This window comes from Rousettus aegyptiacus, unplaced genomic scaffold, assembly GCF_014176215.1.
Source record: "Rousettus aegyptiacus isolate mRouAeg1 unplaced genomic scaffold, mRouAeg1.p scaffold_m13_p_15, whole genome shotgun sequence".
Taxonomy (NCBI): domain Eukaryota; kingdom Metazoa; phylum Chordata; class Mammalia; order Chiroptera; family Pteropodidae; genus Rousettus; species Rousettus aegyptiacus.
Genome location: NW_023416290.1, coordinates 50013989 through 50034335, shown reverse-complemented (window position 1 = coordinate 50034335; position 20347 = coordinate 50013989). Strand labels below are relative to the sequence as shown.

Here is a 20347-nt window from a genome sequence, read left to right as displayed (position 1 = left end):
GCCTGAGGCGCGTTCTGCACAGTTTCTCAGAGGATCTCCTGTGCGACAGCCCCAGACGACCACGGTGAAAACATGCTCAGCACGAACACCTTTGACTGGTTTCCCTCCCGTCCCTGTGTCCCTCCCCCTGTCCCTCCTGGATCACCTCACAGCTAAGCTCCTTGGACCCCAATCCCTGTCTCAGGATTTGCTTCTGCGAGAAAACATCTATCTTTCATCAGCCTTTTCTTATTCACAGGAGTTTTACGTCTCGGTTTACACATCCGCCTTGTGACGCTGGTCGGTCACGAATCTCTGAGGATGCATCATGGAGCTCACTGCTTTGGGTCTTCACTGTTTACACACGCCTTTCCTTCTGTGGACTTCGTGGATAGAAAGAGGAAGGCAATCATGGTAAGTGCAGCGCTTTCCGATCTGCAGGTTGTGACCCATGAGGGAGTTACAATATTCATTTCTTTTTAAATGAAAGAAAACAAATATGACATATTAGAATGGACCACACATTCTAAGAGTACACACTATTATATGAACATTTCATTTCGGTTGTGTGCGAATATACTCACGTGTTTGTGAAATATATTTCTCAACGTGGGATCATGGTCAGAAATTTTGGAAGCCGCAGTCATAGTGGGCCTCTGTGGTTTTGCCTTCCCAAGATCCATTCTTATCTTTCCCTCCAGTAACAGTACCTCGATATCCCTTTCAACAAGGAAAGGAAACTATGATGCCCCTAATTGGACATAGTCTTGGTGAAACTGTCAATCAAGGTGTTCTATCATTCCTTGGTCAAAAGATGGTCATGTGACCCATGACAGGTCAGTCAGATGATTGCTCTAGGGAACTCGAATCTAGAGAGGACACTTGCAAGGGCAGAAAATAGTTGATACTTCATCCAAAGGGGATGCCTGGAAGTTAACATCTTTTTTTTTTTCCTGCTACCTGGGTCCTTGAACTTCCTTGATTTTTTTTTTCCCCTTCCAAGATTTGGTTGTTCAGCCATTTGGTTGTTTCTGTGAAATATCTATGGATCACTTCCTTCTTTATTAGATAAGTAGAGCTGTTTTCTGTTTCTAGAAAACACAGAGAACTCCCATATCCGAGGGCTGTAGAGCTTGCTGACCCTAACTCTACTGCTTCCTGCCTGCGTGATGTAAAATCGCTTAACTTCTCTAAGCGTCAGTTTCCTCTCGTGTCAAATGAATAATAGTAATGCTAGATCGAAGGGTATCGATGATGTTTATATGACCATTTGCCCTAGACCTTCAATTCATGGCTGCTACTATTTGTCTTTGTTTTACTTTCCACTTCTTAAAGATCTGTGTGGTAAATGAATGAATTTACACGGCAATGCAGATTTCCACAACTGAGATCTGTAGTTGAATTTCTTTGGAAAGTTACAAGCCTTTGGATATTAAACATGTAATTTTTTGTTCAGAAACTTAATATGAGAAAATTTTTGTAATCTGAGATTAGGCAAAAGAGTTCTTACTAATGATAGCAAAAGCATAATCCTTAGAAGAAAAATCAATAAACTGGAATTAAAAACTTGATTCAGTGTTAAGAGAATAAAATGATAATCTAGAGACTGGGAGAAAATGTTTTGCAAATCATATATCCAACAAAGGATCTGTATCTAGAATATATAAAACTTTAGAAACATACGGCTATTTTTAAAAAGGAGGAAAAGACTTAGACTTGTCACCAAGGAGGACATATGGAAGGCAAAGAAGCACATTAAAAGATATTCAGCATCATTAGTCATCAAGGGAAAGCAAATTAAAGCCATAACGAAACACAACTACTTACCTATCAAAATGGCTAAAAACAAAAATACTAACAACACCAAGTGCTGACGTGGATGCAGAGCGACTGGAAGGCTCCCGCGTTGCCAGTGGGTATAAAAACAGTTCAGCTACTCTGGAAGATAAGTGGGTAGTTTCTCATAAAGTTAAACATACACTTACCACACGCCCCAACCATCCCACTCTCAAGAAATGAAATGAAACTTTACGGTCACACAAAACCTGTACGTGTATTGATAGCAGCTCTAATCATCATCACCCCAAACCGGAAACAACTCAAATGTCCCTGAGCAGCGGAATGAATAAAGAGACTGTGGTATGTCCATACGATGCAATCAAACTCAGCAACAAGAAGGAACTATCAATGCACACAGCTGACTTGGAGGAGTCACAAGGGCATTATTATGCCAAGTGAAAGAAGCCAGTCTCAGGTGACACACCGTATGATTTCATTTGTTCAGGGGTTAGGGGATGGTGGAGGGTTTGATATTAAAGAGATAGCACCAGGGAGTTCTTTGGGGGTGATGGAACTGCTCTGGATCCTGATTATCCTGGTGATGCTGGTGGTTACATGAATCTACACATGCGTTAAAATTAGCAGAACCGTACATCAAAAAAAACAGTTTTCCTGTATGTTAATGAAAAAAATAATTTTTTATGTCGATTACATGTTGAAATAATACAATTTGCACAGACGAAGTTCAGCGAAACATATTATTAAAATTAAGTTCACCTCTTTCCTTTTATTTTAAAAACTGTGGTTACCAGAAGGTTATAATTATAATATGTGGCTTGGGTTATAGTTTTGGTGGACAGCACCGCTTGGGGTGACACCATCAGCACTGCTCTGGGTGACACGATCCCAGCGGGGAGGCCTGGACTTTCCTCTCTCCGTCTGGCCGGGCAGGTGTGGGATGGCCCTTGGGATGAGCAAGGTCAACACAGGCTGCTGCGTCTGGAGGCTGCTCGCTTCCTCCCAGTCTGCCTGAGGAGGTGAACGCCATGCTCAACGTCTGCTTCCTTCCCTGTCTGGAGAAACTGAGGGCAGGACCAGATGTCTCACAGAGGAGGCGGGGCGATGGAGTCGATGCGGAATTGCATCAGGCTTTGCCCTTAGGCTTGGGTTTGAATTCCATCTCAGCCACTAGCCGGCTGTGCAGTTCTGGATGTTTCTTAACCCCAGTTTCTTCATGTGCAAGCGAGAATAACAATTCCCCTGGGGGTTTGCTCACCTCATAGGGTTGTGGAGAGGACAAGTTACAGGAGAGAGGGCGAAAGCACAGAAAGCACCTACTAGGCCTTAAGGTACTGATTATTTTGCTATTTCTTTTCTTGCTTAGTGTGGCGTTTGCTCTCCTCGGGCTCTGTGCGCGCTCTCTCTCTCTCTCTCTCTCTCTCTCTCACTCTCTCTCTCTCTCTCTCTCTCTCTCTCTCTCTCTCTCTCTCTCTCTCTCTCTCTCATCTTTCTGCCTCTCTCTTGCAGTTGAACCCTGCAGGCATTCTGCCCGACTCTTTTCTCCCTGATTCAGCACTGAGAAATGCCGAGACAAGCGTTCCCATGAAGCTGCTTGTCAGCAAACACCCACTCCTGCCTCCACTCTCCCCTAGTGTCAGAGGCAGGCCTAGACTCCACGCGAGGCCCTGGGCCATGCCAGCTCCCTGGCTGACTCACATACCCCCTGCTGCACAGAGACTTCAGGGCTGCGCTCCCAGCCTGTGAGATTAGAAATCAGAGGCTCCCAAACAATGTGACAGTCCAGAGGGAAAACGTCCTCCCACTGTCTGTGGGGGGTTGTGGCAGTTTTCCTGGGTTCAGTTTCAAAGGCAGAGAAGCCTTGGTTTCAGACATTTTATTGGTGTATGGTCCGCTCTTCTCACTTTCTCTCCTTTGCCTTTAGTTTCGATCGAGCCTTTATTATGTTATTCTGGTTGCTTACCTCCCACTGCTCAGCACTGGCATCGGATATGAGGTAGGGACAGTGTAGCCTTATCGGCCACGTGGATTTTTCATCAAAGGAGCTTATGAGGTACCTGCCTGGTCATGGTGCTGTATGAGGCTCTGTGGAAGGGTAGCTGAACAGACATGAGAGGTCTCTTGGGGTTTGCACATGATGGCAGTCACAGTCGTTACCTGGTAGGGCTATCTTGATCACCATCAGGACCGTGAGAGCTGCAAGGTCCTGTCGGATCTCAAGTTCAGAGGGCTATGGTTTAAAGACCTCGGAAGCAGGCCTGAAGTGGGACCTTGGGCCATCACAAGAAGCCCTCTTTCATGAGAGTGGCCGTGTGGCATGGTGGGGAAGCGCATGGGCTGTGGAACCTGGCAGCATCAGGTCCATCTGGGCTCTTCCACGGAGGAGCCTCCTGGGTGCAGCACCTAATTTTCCTGGGTCTTGGTTTCTCGTCCGTGATCCAGTACTAGTCTCACAGCTTGTCGAGAGAATATCATACCTGCCATTCAGTGAGCTGCTGCTACATGCCAGGCACCGTGCTAACTCTTCTATGGGGATTTTCAAATTTAACCTGAACTTTCGGCAACCCCACGAAGCAGATGTTGTGCTTATGTTTATTTTACAGATGAGGAAATTGAGGCTTAGAGATGTTAAGCAATATGTTTAAGATCATATGGTTGGCAAATGTAGGAGACAGAATTTAAATTCTAGCAATCGGCGCCACATGCTGCCTGGCCCTGACTGCTCCGTGCCTGCGTTCAGGCGGGGACAGGGAAGGCGGGTCTGGGGCATCAGGGGTCGGGGTGCAGGCAGCTGAGAGTCCTCCTTTGGAAAGCAGGGAGATGGCAGGAGGTGAGACTCTGCGAGCTCAGGCCCTAAGCCTCCGAAGCCTGCTCCATTATCCCATTGTACTCCACTTACAAAACATAAACTCAATGGTGAAATTTGAGACCTTCAGGATGGCGACTGCAGAGCATTAAACCCAAGAGTTGGGCCTTCTGAGTGTGGGGCCCTGTGTGACCGCACTGGCCAAGTGCTCATGAAGTTGACTTTATCTTAAGGGCCTTTTATTTATGGCATAAACTTTTCTAAAGTGGGAGGTGAATGCTTACTTTTTCCTTTTGGTCTTTTTGGTAGCTCTTGTTATATATTCAGTTTAAGCTGGGAGTGGACTCATCTGCTTGGATGTGTATTTTTAAACACTCGGCGCCAGCTCAGCCCTTGCGACTAGGGGAGAAGGAGTGTTGGGTAGTCTTTACGGAGTCTCTGCTGTCCCTTCGGTGGCCACGCCGGAGACTCCTGAGCTTACAGGGCTCCTCCCTACCCGGTTTGAAGAGTATTTAGTTCACGGCTTCCTTGGGAGGTCGAGTAGTGCTGCGGCTTCAATTCCGTAGAGTCCAAATACTTGGGCTTACATTCCAAACACCTGGGGTGATTAACCATGCTCCCAACTCTGTCACGTTCTAGCCACTTGACCTTGGGCAAAGAACTCAATACTTTTGAACCTCGGTTTTGCCATCTGTAAAATAGGCATATGGTACCAATTTCTTATGACTCTTTGAAAATTGTCAGTGCGAAAAGCACCCAACACAGTGCCTAGCATATGTTGACCATGCAATAGATGTTGACCGCCATTGTTATTCCTGAGTTTAAGGGCAGCAGCAGAACTCAAGTGTGTGTGTGAGTAGGCCGTGAATTATCAAACTGGAATAGTTCCAGGTATAATGAATGAATTCTGCGAATTATTTTCAGTAGTTTATCACCTGCTAATGATGCTTAAGATATGTTCTTCATTTTCACAAAGTACTTTCTAAACTGTAATTCTATTTGAGTCTCACGATAGCCCTGCAAAACAGAAAGAGCAAGAATTTTATTATTCTTTCTTATAGATCAGGAAATAGAGGCTCAGAGATTAACAAATTAGCAACTGCGTTCATTTATTCAACAGGCATTTAATGAGCGCCTACTGTGTGCAAGGCACTATGTAAAGTTATGGGATAATAATGCCCTTTCTTAAAAAAACAAAGATTTATTTCTCTTTCATATTATTGGTCTGTCACAAGTCAGCTGGTGATTCTGCTCCCCCTAATTTTCACTCCAAATTAGACACACGGTGCAGCCACAGGTTGGAACATTGCTGGTTGTTGTGGCCAGAAGAAAAAGAGATCTGAGATCAGGGTCTCACAGCAGCAATCAAATTGTCCACTCAGACTTCTAAGACGGCCCCGCCCAACCACAGAAGGCAGGGCAGGAATTCTCCAAGGTGCCAGAAGGCAGAGAGCTGGACCTACGTGGCGAACAGATTAACAGCTACTCCAGCTGGGCAGACTCCAAAGGATGGGTAGGAATCCGCTGGCCATTGGCGGGGTGGGATTGGGTGGGGAGCGTGGGAGAAGGGTGAAGATAAAGTGGAGCTTTAAGGATATAGAGGATGGGCGTGGAAAGCAACGGCAGAGCCAGGGGGCAGAAACATGCGAGGCAGTGGGGGCGGAAGGGTGAGTCTGCCAGTCTGGCCGGAAGAGTCGGATTCAAGGGTTTAGCAGATACTGACTCAGCTCCTGTCGTGTATTAAGTGCTGGAGATGCAAAGAAGCGAAAGCAAGCGTAGCACTCACCTTTGAACAGCTCACGGTCCAGTAGAAGAGCTCGGTTTTTCCGAGAGAACAAAGGGAATCGTCGAGATATATGACAAAGGAGCCAACGCACGTGTTTGCCAGGGACTCGTCCGGGATCTGCGCATATCTGAACTCATTTCAACACCGCGGTAGCCCCACGAGGCGGTGCTTTTATCATCCCCACTTTACAGGGGGCAACACTGAGGCAGGAGATGGCGGACGAGGACTTCGAACCCAGGCACTCCGAGTCCAGTGTCTGTGCTCTTAACTGTGAAAATTGCGCGCTGCTGCTCTTTGCTCGATAACGCGGATAACGCGTGAGTTGAGGCTGCGCCTGTAATCTCCCACGGCGAGTAGTTTTGCCTTGAGATCAAAACGATGGATTGCTCTTGGCTGCCTGAAGCTCCGTATTCGGAAGGTTTCCAAGACCAGGCTGGCAGGGACTCAGAGAGGAAAGAATGACATGATTAATTAATACTGCCCACCGTGGTTGTGAGAAGTGGTGTTGTTAGCACAAAATATTTGGTTACCTGGTGTAGTTAATGCCTAGAGCAAAGTGTATTTAATCAATTTATTAACAAATAAAGAGAGTCGAACCCAAGCAACTAATTCATTGGCTATTTCCCTCATTTTTTGATCTGTTTTCTTACTTTGAGGCTCCATTCCATATGTGGCAGCCCAGCCACTCCTTGTTTGAACACTTAGCTGCCCTTTCTGGAGAATAATGTTTAAAATATCAAAAGCGCACCCCCTCAGGCGGACATAACACCTTAATTGTCACAACAATGAAGACATCAGCTGTGGAGGATGTTCAACCCATTGCACCCCTGGCTCCAGTCATCAGCTGGGATGGCATGGGGATGCTAACAATAAGAAAAGGATTCTTATTGCTGAATCCAATTTCTGCACGAGGAAGAATCCATCAGCTGACTTGGGAAATTCAGCCATAAGGGAATCTATCTGCAGCCTGCATCGTTAGTGAAATTTCCTGCCTGGAAATGTTCGAGGTTTTCCTCTGCAGGGATGGTTCTAGAAACATTGTCTACCCCATTCCCGTCCCCAGCCTCTTTTCTTAGCTTTTCTTTCCTGGGTACCACTTCTCCCTGTGCTCAGACTTTAGTTTCTTTCTTATTCTTTCCCACACATTCCTAGGAGTGGATTCTAAATTTAGCTGCCTGGAGACATAGAGACCCACTAGTAGCTTAGTGCTCACATGATAAATAGGCTGCCTCTTCTGGGCCAGCTCTGATCAATTGCTGGTGACTGCTGAAATGCTGAAATGAGAGAGCCGATGATGGGCTTGGCCTGAAAGCACATTGGGATTGATCAGCGATGTCTGCCATGGGTATGGGCTAGGGACAATAATTTGTTAGGCTCCCACTGGCTCTGCCGAAGTGGAAAGCCTGCACTGCTTTGATTGCTGTAGTGTTGGTGGAGGAGCTTGGGGTTTGGTCCTGGGAGACGATAGTTCAAGTCCTGTCTCCACTCTCTATGTGAATCTTGGACGTGACACTGTCTCCTCTCAGCCTCAATAAAACTTGAATCAAAATAATCCTCCTTATAAAGTGGTTGTAAATGTTGTAGGAATGATACTCACTCATTCATTCATTCATTCAGCAAATATTTGTCGAGCGCAGTGTGAGGTGCTGGGGATACAATGGGGGGGGGGACAATATGGACGTGGTTTCTGCCCACGCGGAGCTTGTGGTCTAGTGAGGGGACATATTAGTTTTCTATTGCTGAGCAGCAAATAGCCCACCACTTAAGAGGCTAAAACGACACACATTCTTATGCCGCGCTTTGTGTGAGTCAGGAGTCTGGGCACAGCTGAGCTGGCTCTTTTGCTCAGAGCCTTATAAGGGTGCAGACAGTGCTGCCCACCGAGCTGTGTCCTCATCCGGGAGCTTGACTAGGACAAGTCTGCTTCCCAGCTCATTTAGCTTGTAGGAATTCCCTTTCTTACCATGGTGAGACTTTGGTTCCCTGGCTTTGGCCGGCTGTCAGCTGGATCCCATCCATAGGTCCTACATTACCCGCAGGACCACCCGTGACAACCAGAGGCCTCTTGGCACACGGGCTTCTCCAACATGGCCAGGAACCTCATCGAGCTAGCAGGAAGAGTCTCTCGCTCTAGTCTGCTGAGAAGGAGTCTTACGTAACCTAATATCACCGGGGTGACAGCCTATCACCTTGCTATATTGTATTGATTAGAAGGAAGTCATAGGTCCTGCCCATAATCGAGGGGAAGAGATAACAGGACAATAGGAAGTAGGAACCACGGGGAGTCACTTTAGAGTCTCTCCATCACAGAAACATACAAACGAGAGTTTGTATCTAAGAATATATATATAAGGAAGATATACACACAAGAACAATGATAGTGTGATAATCACTATGGTAAGGGAGATGCAGAGTCTAAGAATATTGGGGCACTTGAACGGTCTCAGGGTTGTCAGGGAGGACTTCCTGGAATAAGCGATTTTTTTTTTTTTTAAAGCTGAGACTCAAAGAATGAGCAGGATTATCCATATCCTAATGTACTATCTAGACATTATTTCTCCTTGTTTTCATTACCACGTGCCTCCCCAAATTGGACCAGGTCTTTAGATAAGGCCTTTGCAGCACTAATTACAGGGAGACCCTTTCCATACTTGCTCTGAGATCTCTTCTTTGTTAATGCACCCCAGAGAAAGTCAGCTCCTGGGCTCAGGCTCTGTGGGATGGCGAGGAGGTAAGTACTAGGCTGCGAGGGTGATGGCAGACGGGATTCTAGGGGCGGCACTGATGTCCGCCTGGAAGGACGAGGAGCCGATGGTGGCTCCAGGGCAGAGTGAGAAAACCACCATCTGTTTCCATTTGGGTCTATGGTTGAAGGATCTATGGCCTAGTCAAAGCTTTTCCCACTCCATGTGGATCCGTTTAGAAATAATGAGAGCAATAACAATTGTCATCCAAAGCCATGTTTCATTTTATTAAGCTTTTAATGGACATTACTTGTCATTATCAGGAATAGCGCATCATAGTTTTGAACGCTCGCTGTGTGACAGGCACTGGGTAAGCCCTAAGTGCTTGGGTTGGATTATCTGTCTCGAAAAGAAGCTCCCTGCACGTCATCTAACATGAGATGCCGATGATAAGACTGTCTTCCTGTTTCTTTGCTGCTTATTAAAATTCTTCTCATCCTGCACGCTCCATCTCAAGTCCAACCTCTTCTAAGAAATTGGCCGTGACCACCTCGGTGCATGTCATCAGCACCACCAAGTTCCTCACACCATGAGCTTCTGTCTTCCTTGCTCGCGAACGAGAATCACAGCATTTAGGTGCTCCATCCACCTGTCCCTTGCTAGCTGTACTTTTCTACCTTGCAGTCTCTCGCCTACGACAGCCTGACCACTTTCGGCCTGGTCACTCTGCTGCAATCCCTCCCCCGCTCTGTTCCAGCCTGGAAAGGGCAGACAGGTTGAATTTCCTAAGCTTCAGCCTTGATTCTGTCACTTTATCACTCAGAAACTCTCAGTACCTCGTCTTTAACCTACCGATTTCACTTCCAGCAATTCATCCTCCAGACATGTGTGCCCACGTGTGAAATGATGGCTGCTGTACATACCGAGTGCCGTGTTACTTACGGTAGCAACAAATCTGGAGTAACCTGAATATCCGTCAGTGTGGGCTTGGTTAGTAAGACCTGGTACATTTAAAGCAGTGGTTTTTAAGCCTGGTTGCACATGAGGGTCATCTGGGTATGGTACATTAGGATGACCACAAATTTGCTGCCACTCCTCCTATTGAGAGATGAAGCCTAATTGCCCTCCTCATATATAGGAATAGTCCTTTGTTTAGGGACTTGCATGATCAATAGAATGGGATCCAATAGATGATCTGAGACCTCCAAGCTAAGTCATAAGGAGCCTTGTAGTTTCTGTACTGGCCTCTTGGAATTTTAGCTCCAGGATGAGCCAGCTGCCTTGTAAGAAGTCTGACTGTTCTGAGACCACCATGCTATAAGGAAGGCTGATTTAGCTGCATGGAGAAGAGGGAGAAGTGGGGGTGGGGGGAGAGAGAGAGTAAAAGAGAGAGAGAGAGAGAGAGACAGAGAGAGAGAGAGACAGAGACAGAGACAAGCAGACAGGCAGATAGAGACAGTCAGAGACAGACAGAAAGAGAGAGACAGAGAGAGACAGAGAGATCCTTCCAGCCTCAAATGCTGCAGCCACCCCATCCCAGCCCAGGCACCAGACATCCAGAATGTGAGTGAGGATGCCTTCTTGCATATTCAAGCCTCTGCAGACATGACGTGAAGAATAACCAAGGATCCCAGCTGATGTCAGAATCAAGGCACCAGATACCTGCCTCCAGAGGACCCATTCCAGCCATCTTCCAGCCGTCCAAGCCACCCTGGGAGGCCCTCGATCACTGTGGACGAGCTGTCCCTATTGTACTCTGCCAGAATTCTTGACCCCCAAATTGTGAGCATAATGAAATGTTTATTGTTCATGATTCTAAGTGAGGTGGTTTATTATAGAGGAATAGATAAGTGGAACTCCTGGGAATCTTTCAAAATCTCCCCAAACCAATCTAACGAACCACCATATTGAGAAACACTCACTTGTTTAGACAATTAAATGCTGTCTATTCATTTAAATGAATAAAGAAGTTCTCTATTATTTCTGCCAAGGGATGATGTCCAAGTTATATTGTGGAGGGAAAAATAAAAAGTTATCAGAACAATTTTTATACTATGCTATCATTTGTGTAAAAAAATGTGGATCTGAGTTATTTCTGGAATAATATATAAGACAGTGGTAAGTAAACCTTTTTTTTTTTTTTTTGTTTTTTGTTTTTTGTTTGGCTCTAGAGAGGGACCCTGAGTGGCTGAAGAAGAGAGGGAACATTTAACCTAATACCTTGTGATAGCTTCCATTTGAAAACATGTGAATACACCAATTTACTAATAAATAAATCCTGCCTTTTTTTTACCTGGAAAACAGCAAATCCTTTAGCCTGATCTAGCCTCAGCCCTTATCTCCAGGCTTATTATCTTATTATTTATTCCTCTTATTTTACATTGAAACTAGCTGTGGTGGGCAGAATAATGCTGTCCCTCCACCACCCCCCAAAGATGTCCATGTCCTACTTCCTGGAGCCTGAGCATATTACCTAATTGGCAAAAGGGACTTTGCAGATGTGCGTTAAGGATCTTGTGATGGGGAGATTATCCTGGATTATTTAATCACAGGGTCCCTGTGAGTGAAAGACAGAAATAGAAAGGTCAGAGAAGGAGAACTGGGCATGGAAGCAGAGGTCAGGATGATGTGATTGCTGACTTTGAAGATGGAGGAAGGGGCCATGGGCCAAGCACCGCAGGTGGCCTCCAGAAACAGGAATGGGCGAGGAAACAGATTCTCCCCTAGAGCCTCCAGAAAGAACGCAGCCCTGCCACACCTGGCTTTTGCTCAGTAAGACCCAGGTCAGACTTGCTGTTTTAAGCCACTGCTTTTGTGGTAATTTGTTATAGCAGCTGTGGGAAACTAATAGAGTTGTATCTCTCGAGATAATAGTCCGGGAAATAGGCCTTTTGAGGGAACATTCGTGAAAATAATAAAAAAAATTCTCCCAAGTCAAATGAAAACCAAACTATTATATTTTTCATCACATCGAACGGGATGTAATTTGTATACAAATTATTATATTTTTAATCACATCGAACGGGATGTAATTTGTATACAGAACGTGCCATGAAATGCACACATTTCATGCGTAGCGTCCAATGAGTTTCGTATACGCGTACGCTTGTCCCACGTCCTTCGTTTACATCTCTCGCGGCACACGAATTGCACAGTGGTTAATATTGATGCTATCTTATGTTACATTTGCACAGATAGATAGTCATACAGATGGTCTTTTCCTGAGGGTACTCAATGACTATTTGCTTTCGTATCACATGATTATCAGGAAGTGGTCAAATGGTCAGTAGGAGCCAAAGAAGGTATGCCCCAAGGTGACGCTTGAGCTGCCCTAGGCCTGGGAAAACATTCTTAAGCTCCGCCATGGCAGCCTGTAGGTATGTGAGCTGAGCAGGCTGATGTTGGATGGGTCCCTCGTCCTCATACCTCGTACCCGGCCCAACACATTCCCAGTCCTGTGGATTTTACGTCTGCACCACATCCCCCATCCATAACTTTCTCTCCAGCCCCTCTGCCTGCACCCTTGTTCAGGTCCTACCTCTCACCTGCACCGGTATGATAGCCTCCTAAACAGTCTTTCACCTTCGGTCTTGTTCATCTTCTGATCTACCTTCCATTCTAATACCAAGATCCCGATCTTCTTGTTTTTCTGCCTAAAAATCTGAATGTGGTTGCCTATTGTTTATAAGATCAAGTTGGGAGGGCTGGCATGGCCAATGTGCCCCTCTCCACATGAGGCCCTTACTCTCTCAAGCTTCACTTCTTGTTAATACTTTCCTATGTATCCTCTCTTCCAACCACTGGGAGGGGTGGTCCTCAGAGGTTCAAGGACACACCCTGCCTTTAATGGAGCCATGTTGTTCCGTCATCTGAGATGCTCCTCCCCTTCTCCTCCTGGCAAACTCCTCATCATTGGAAGGCTTCTCATCTTCCCAAGGCACAACAAATCCTTTGCTTTACTACGCTCCCGTTGTATTTTGTATACATTCCTTTGGAATAACTCTTACCTAATTACTTTACGATTATAAGGTATTGTTTAGATTCTGTCTCCCTAGCTAGAAAAGGAGTCTCGTAAAACCCAAATGCCACACTTTATCTTTGTATCCCCACCACTTAGCACAGAGCTTGGCAAAACATATTTGCAGCTAACAATGACTAATGTTTATGGAGGTCCTATTGTATGCTAGGCACTGCACTCAGCATGTTCATGGGTTAACTTGACTCTTTCACTTATTTCTCATGAGGGAGGTTTTTTGTTACTGTCTCTGTGCTGCAGGAGAGAAAACTGAGTCTCAGAGAGGTTAAAGAATTGTCTAAGGACACACAATGGGTAAGTGGTAGAATGTGTATTTGAACCCTAGTTTATCCAATTTGTTCTCTTAATATTAGTTACTAGTATTTCTTAAATAAACCCATGAATATAGTCAGTTTGAATATTTAAAGTGTGTATCTGCAAGCAGCAGAGCTCAACCATTCCCTTGACTTGAAAAAGAGGGAGGAGACTTCTTTGCAGAGACCCGCGAAGGCGGAAGATAAGGGGAGGAAGACTCAGAGAAGTGAAGAGCCTTGCCCCGGGATACCAGGTCGTAAGTGGTGGGGTCAGGAATTTAACTCAAACAGGTCTCCAGTGCTGGGGTCCTGAAGCTTGGCTCCTGCGTCCAGCAGCTCTCTTCTCCAGGGAAGTCCCGATGCTAAGGCCTTTCTCGTTGCAGCTTTAAGGGGTCAAGAGGGAGTCCCATGTTCTCTAGAGAAGGCCACTCTCCCAGGCCTCCCTCTTCCACGGCCAGTAGCCAAGAGCTACCTGAGCTCTGGACTTTTTCAGGCCTCCATACGAGGAGATTCCAGAATTCTCTGAGCTCCTGGCAAGAGCCCTGTTTCTCCTTCAACACTCACAGCCTCTCCTGGTTCCTGCTTTGGGGACCTCAGGATCAATCTTACATGCTCTTTATCGCTGCTTATACTGGGCCCCAGGTTCCCAGAACATCTTTCATCTCTTGCACCTTCATCCTACCCTGCTTCCACAAGCCTATCACTTACTGCTCCTCCTCTCCTGAAACACTGTTGCTGTTGCCCTGGGACCCATGGTCAGCCTTCAGCAAAATCTCCTATATCTTCGCCATCTTCTTTGAGGGTTGTCTTCACCTCCTTCTTCCTACAGAAACTGGATGTCACCTGAGGACACAGCAGCCCTTTCCCAACGTGTTCTAAGCACATAGGCCTAGAGGTGGGGTAGGTGTCCTCTTTGCCCCCTGGTGCTCTTTCTAGATCATTTTACTATCTCCTTACTAAACATGCAAAACTTAAATCCTCCCAGTAGCAGCTGGAGTGCTCACCCTACTCTCCTCAATAACTTGAAGACGTTAGCTCTTGGCTCATTGTCATTCTCTCCCAAACTATCCCTGTCCCAATTCTTGGTGATTTCCGTGCCTGAGTGGATAATCCAGTGCCCTCCAATGATCTCATCCATCATCTTACCCAAGCCACGTACTCCCATAGTCATACCCTTGAATAGTACTGCCCACTAGAACTTTCTGTGTTGATGGAAATGCTCTTTATCTGCACTGTCCAATAGAGTAGCATGGCTGTTGTAGGGAATGACAAGAAAATAAAGTCTGTACATGTCTGTATGGACACAACCATCATAGTCCTAACTACATAGTGTGCACCAACTACAAGGTAACACTTTTTTCCCAAATACTTTCAATCTGCAGTTGGTTGACTCTGCAGGTGTGGAACCCGTGGATACGGGAGGCAGACTGCATGCACTTGCTGCAATTTCTCCTCCTCAGGGCTTTGCATTTGCTGTTCTCTTTACCTGACATGCTTTTCCAGTAAATAACCACCAAGCCTCTCTCTTCATTTCCTTTGGGTCTTTGCACAAATATCACCTCTGACAATGCTATTTTAAACAGTAAAACATCCCCCCTTTCTATCTCATTTTAATTTTTCTTCATAGTACTTCCCACCAATTGACACACTATGACTTTATTCATTTGAGCCTCGAGGGCAGGAATTTTTCTTCTTCTTCTTTTTTTTTTCACTGCTAAATCTTAGCACCTGGAGTAGTGTCTGGCCCATAATAGGCCCTAATGAATGTGGAAAGAATGATGCAGTGACTTCTGTTCCCTGACATTCCTCCTGGTTTGTAGCAATGGTGCGGTTTTTCCTTACAAAGAGGGACAGCTATTCAGAATGATGTTACCACCCACCGCTCTCACTGAGAAGTTCTTAGAACAGAGCTTCTCAAACCTTCATGTGCATTCGAATCACCTGGGGAGCTTATTACACTGCAGCTCCTGAGTTGGCAGGTCTGGGCTGGGGCCCGCGGCCCTGCATTTCTAACAAGCTCCCGGGTCATGGAGATGCTCCTGATCCAGACCAGGCTTTGAGTAGCAAAGCTGCATCATTAATCTTAAACCTCATTCTTTCTTTTCTAAAAAGTAGAGTGAGCATAAATACCTACACGGCACATTTACATATTTACAGCGTAAACCTGACCTTGAGTTCATGTGGTTCTGTGGTCAGTGCCAACGTAGCTGCAGGTTATTCATTTGTGCTCAGCTTCATCCATCACTGCATATGCCGTGGGAGGAAGTGTTGGCTGGTTAGGCTGTTTAAGGATGACTGTTTATTGTTCTGGGCAGAATGAGTGGAATTAGTTTTTTGTTTTGTGTGTGTGTGTGTGTGTGTGTGTGTGTGTGTGTGCGTGCATGCGCAAGAATATTATTACTGCTGCTACTTAAGTTTTCTAGCAATTGTTTGATACCATTTGCCATGTTTTAGCATGACATCAATGCAAAGACAAGCCCTACCTTTCTGCTCAGGTTATTATTATTACATCACTTTGCCTCTGTCTAGAGAACAAGGTGGAGTGTTTCCTGTGGTAATCACCATCATTAATTAGTTTTAAAATCATAGTCAGGGCCTCCCTATGCAGCTTGTAAATGTCACAAAGAGGCCCAACTGGTGTGGGAGGGGGCAAGTGGCCCCTGAAAATCAGTCCACACCTCTTTGCCAAGCCAGGTGCTCCAGCTGGGGTTGCATTACCTTTTCCTCTTACAGGGGGGCGCCCTTTTGTAAAGGTCATAAAGCTAGAGAGTGCCGAGCACAGCACTATGATTTTAGGGATGCGGAGATGGTGAGGACTGGAGCACTTGTTCGAGTTCTCATCATCATCATCAACTGCATCATCATCAACAGCATCACCATCGCCGTCACCATCACCATCATCATCTAACATTCACTGAGGACACAGGCACTAGGTCATACATTGTCTCATTTGTTCTGTACAACAACCACCCCTCAAGGTAAGTATTATTATTTTTATTATTACTGCTATTATTATTATTTTGTCGTTATTATTATTATTATTATTATTATTATTATTTCGGCCTCTCTGCAGAGATAGAAACTGAAACATGGAGAGGTTCAGCAACGTGCTTAGGATCACAGAGCTGTGTTAAGTGTAATTTTTAAATGTGAAAACCATGATTCTCAGGCAAATATTAAATAATCGCACGTCAAGATTTTATTTAACTCATTAGTGAGCAAGAGAACCAATAAGATACTTATAAAATATATACAACTAGCATTTGAGAATTTAGGCAAATGAAAGTGATTTAAAGAACTATAAGGAAAGTGTGGCAGGCTGAACAATGGTCCCCGTGTCCTGATCTCTGAAACTTGTGACTAAGTCACCTTGCACGTGATGTCGCCTTACATGTAGAGGGACTTTTGCAGGTGTGAGGAAGGATTTCGAGATCAGGAGGTTATTCTGAACTCTCTGGGTAGGTCCAATGTCCTCACAGCATCTTTACAAGAGGGAGCCAGCAGTGCCGGGGTGACAGAGAAGATGGAAGAATGGAGACGGAGGTTGGAGTGACGTGCTTTGAGGATGGAGAAAGAGGCCCCACACCCAGGAGTACATGTGACCCTGGAATCTGAAAAAAGGCACGTAATAGATTCTTTTCCAGGTCCTCCAGAAGGAACCAGCCTTGCTGACACCTGATTTTAGCCCAGTGAAACTGACTTTTGACTTCTGACGTCTAGAACTTTAAGATAAATTGATGTTGTTTTAAGCCCTAGGATGTGGCAAATTGTTATAGCAGCAGGAGGAGATTAATACAGAAAGGTTGCTGGATTAGGTAGAAAGACTGGTTAATACCCAACAGGCCTATAAACCACAATTCTCGGAGCTAATTCTCCTACCAGTGTTAAATTATTTGCATCTTTACCGGACCCAAATATACGAGTTAACCTCTGCCCCCTACAGAGATGAAAATTGCCTAGTCAGTAGAAAGTCAAGTTCAGGGTTGCACTATAATCTCTTCTGCATATACCAAGCGTAGGATACTATTTGGACAGCTAGATGGTGCAGGAGCTGAGATTTGAACTAGGCCCATCCAAGTGCAAAATTTATGCTTTTAACTGTTAAGGGACATACCTTCTCACTAGCATTAGCTGGTGGACTAGCAAGGCAACCCGAGGCAAAGAAAACTGCATGGGAACTGAGAACACAGCTCAGAGGTTGCCAGAGTTGGGTTCACCAACCTCACAATGGTGCTTCCGCAAAATAGAGGACCCAGAAAGAGCCTTGCTCCTTTCTTAATGCCCATAGTGGAAATTCCTGTTCTAGCTCCCTGAAAACTTAGAGTCACGCTTTTAGCGGGTGGTTTAAATGGATTCCCGGCTGGCGTAACTTGGGAGACGTCATGGAAAGCCGAAATACCACCCCCACTCCTCCCAACCTGGCTCAGGAGCAAAGGTTCCCTGAAAGGTCCATCTTTAAAAATACATTACTTGGTTAAACATCATGAGACTTTACCTAGTAAATGCTTGATAAAGATTCAAATTGTAGATGGTTTGGGGGAAGGGAGAGGTGGAGCTGGGGAATAGCCAGTAGGAGCAAAAGGGCGCCATTAAAAACGAGCTTGGCATTCTTAAGAGATGGTTCAGTGAAGTTACTGACTGCAGCTGGGAACTTTCATTGGGAAGCAGGATCTGTGCTTGGTTAGGTAAAGTGTGGCTCGTGTCTTGCATAAGGGCTGGGGCATGGCAGTTTATCTAATAGGGCAATCGTTCTTGACTAGGCATTAGAATAAGCTGGGGAGAGTGAAGAGTATCCGTCTGTTAGGGCTGCCTAACAAAGTACCGCAGACTGGGCGACTTGAACAACAGAAGTTTATTTTCTCACAGTTCTGGGCACTAGAAGTTCAAGATCAAATCATTAATAGGGTTGGTTCCTTCTGAGGCCTCTCTCCTTGACTTGTTGATGGCTGTCTTCTCCTTGCGTCTTCATGTGGTCTTCCTCTGTAACTGTGTCCAAATTTCCTCCTACACCTGTTAGATTGGATTAGGGCCCGTCATAAAGACCTACTTTTAACTTAATTAGTTTTTAAAAAAGATCCTGTCTTCAAATACAGTCACATTCTGAGGTACTGGGGGTTAGGACTTCGACATACAAATATTGAGGGAACACAATTCATCCCATAACAACCCCAACCCTAGAGACTGATTCAAGTGATCAGGAGCAGGGCTGAGGCTTTGGTGTGGAAAGCTCCATTTTAATTCATGCCCAGGAATGAGAGCCACTGTTGTGGGGTCCACAGTGTAGGCAATTGAGGGAGAAAGCTGGAGAGCTCAGGCACTAAATCATAGTTAGATTTGTGGTGTGTTCCCAAGACGTAACCCAGGGACTTGCCCATAATAAACAAATGAGAAATGACATCAGATGAGTGTGTGAACAACTGTGAAAATAAGCAAAAGAGAAAGAAAGTGTGTGTTAGGCAAATGTATAAAAACACACTAAATGGGGACAAATCCATGCAAATCAAACCATGAAATGATGGCTATCAGTTGCCAATCAGAAAAGGGATGTGTTAGTCACTGCAGATTGTTGGCTAAACGATGCGCACTGTGTGCTTCTTATTAGAATAAGAAATCCTGCTCGTTATTCAGAGGAGCATTGAAAAAAAAGTTGTGGTTCCTTTCAGAGTTGTCCCTGATGTCAACAGACCCAGGCAGGGGGCACCTTGGGGCTCCTACTTTGAGGAGCGAGTGAAAGAAGAAATGAAGACAGCTCGCAGCTGGCAGCTCAGCTCCGCTGGTGTCGCTATGTACATGCCTGCCGCCCGCGCCTGTCCACGCTTGCTGTCTCAGCCGGCTGTGGGCAGCGGGGCCACGTTTTTCCCCGCTGTCTTAACGTTCCTGGGCGCAGCTTCTCGGTTCAGTTGCTTAAACAAGGACAAGGCAAGATAAAGGTCTAGAAGAAAAACTTATTCCTCTAGAACATGTTAGTGTACCAAAGAACCATTCGTTGGTCCTAGATCCTGAAAGATTGGTTCTATTTGTCTTGTAGGAAACCTCGGTGGGTCAACACTCGGAGAATGTGTGTAATTTTAGTCATTGTACTGCTCGACGGAGGACATGTGGAGGGCACACAGGAAGAGGCAAACTGAATTATTAAGAAGACTATTTGAGCAAGAGCTCAGAGGATATGGACTCAAGTATGGAAAGGCCAAAATTTTAAAGAAATTTTAAAGAAATGAGCAAATGCTATGAATTTATAAAGGGCTTAGAAAAGATGCCTGTAAATATATTTGTTTACCAAATTCTAATAGACCCAAATGAATTTTCAAAAAGCTAAAAGAATTGCAAATATTGAATGTGAATGATTTCAAACAATGGTAATAAACACACAGAATTTATTATATTTAGAAGTAGCACTGTTTGAAAAGATAAAGCCCCTTAAAAATTTGGATAAGTTCATGGGTAGAGGAACAAGAATGAGACTGCGGAGGCTGGAGGATGCTCTAAATACAGCCTTGCCCATGGAGGACAATCACGGGCATCCTTAATTCTTCTGTCAGAGACAGTATTAGACAAGTGTGCAGATGGATCACAGATGAGCCTGGGACAAGCCCAGCACTCAGCAATGCTTTGAGAATAAATAAGGACCTCTGCCTATTTTTGAGGGGTGTGTGTGTGTGTATGTTTGACAGGGATGGTTACATTATGATTAGTGTCATGGATGAATGATTAAACAAAATCACTAAAGGAAAACAATGAGTAGAGGGCTGTTTGTAATGTTTAGTTTTGAAACAATTATATGCTCACAGGAAGTTTCAAAAAATAGTACCGAGTCATGTATTTCACCCAGCTTCCCTGCCATGGTGACGTCTTATAAAGCTGCGGCACAATTTTAAAACCAGGAAATCGACATCGGTGTATTACCGGTGCCTGCAGAGTTTATTTCGTTTTCACCGTTCTTCAAGCCTGTATTCGCCTATGTGTGCC

The 20347-nt window shown here is 45.2% G+C and overlaps 1 long non-coding RNA gene across 5 annotated transcripts in view; it reads left to right on the top strand.

The window, feature by feature from the left end:
* The first annotated feature begins 241 nt into the window (after positions 1-241).
* Positions 242-20347, top strand: part of LOC107503225 — a 56935-nt gene continuing 36829 nt past the window's right edge. For all 5 annotated transcript variants that reach the window (XR_004954643.1, XR_004954644.1, XR_004954642.1 and 2 more), the window contains exon 1: positions 242-393. This is a non-coding gene — a long non-coding RNA (uncharacterized LOC107503225). The remainder of the gene's footprint in view (positions 394-20347) is intronic.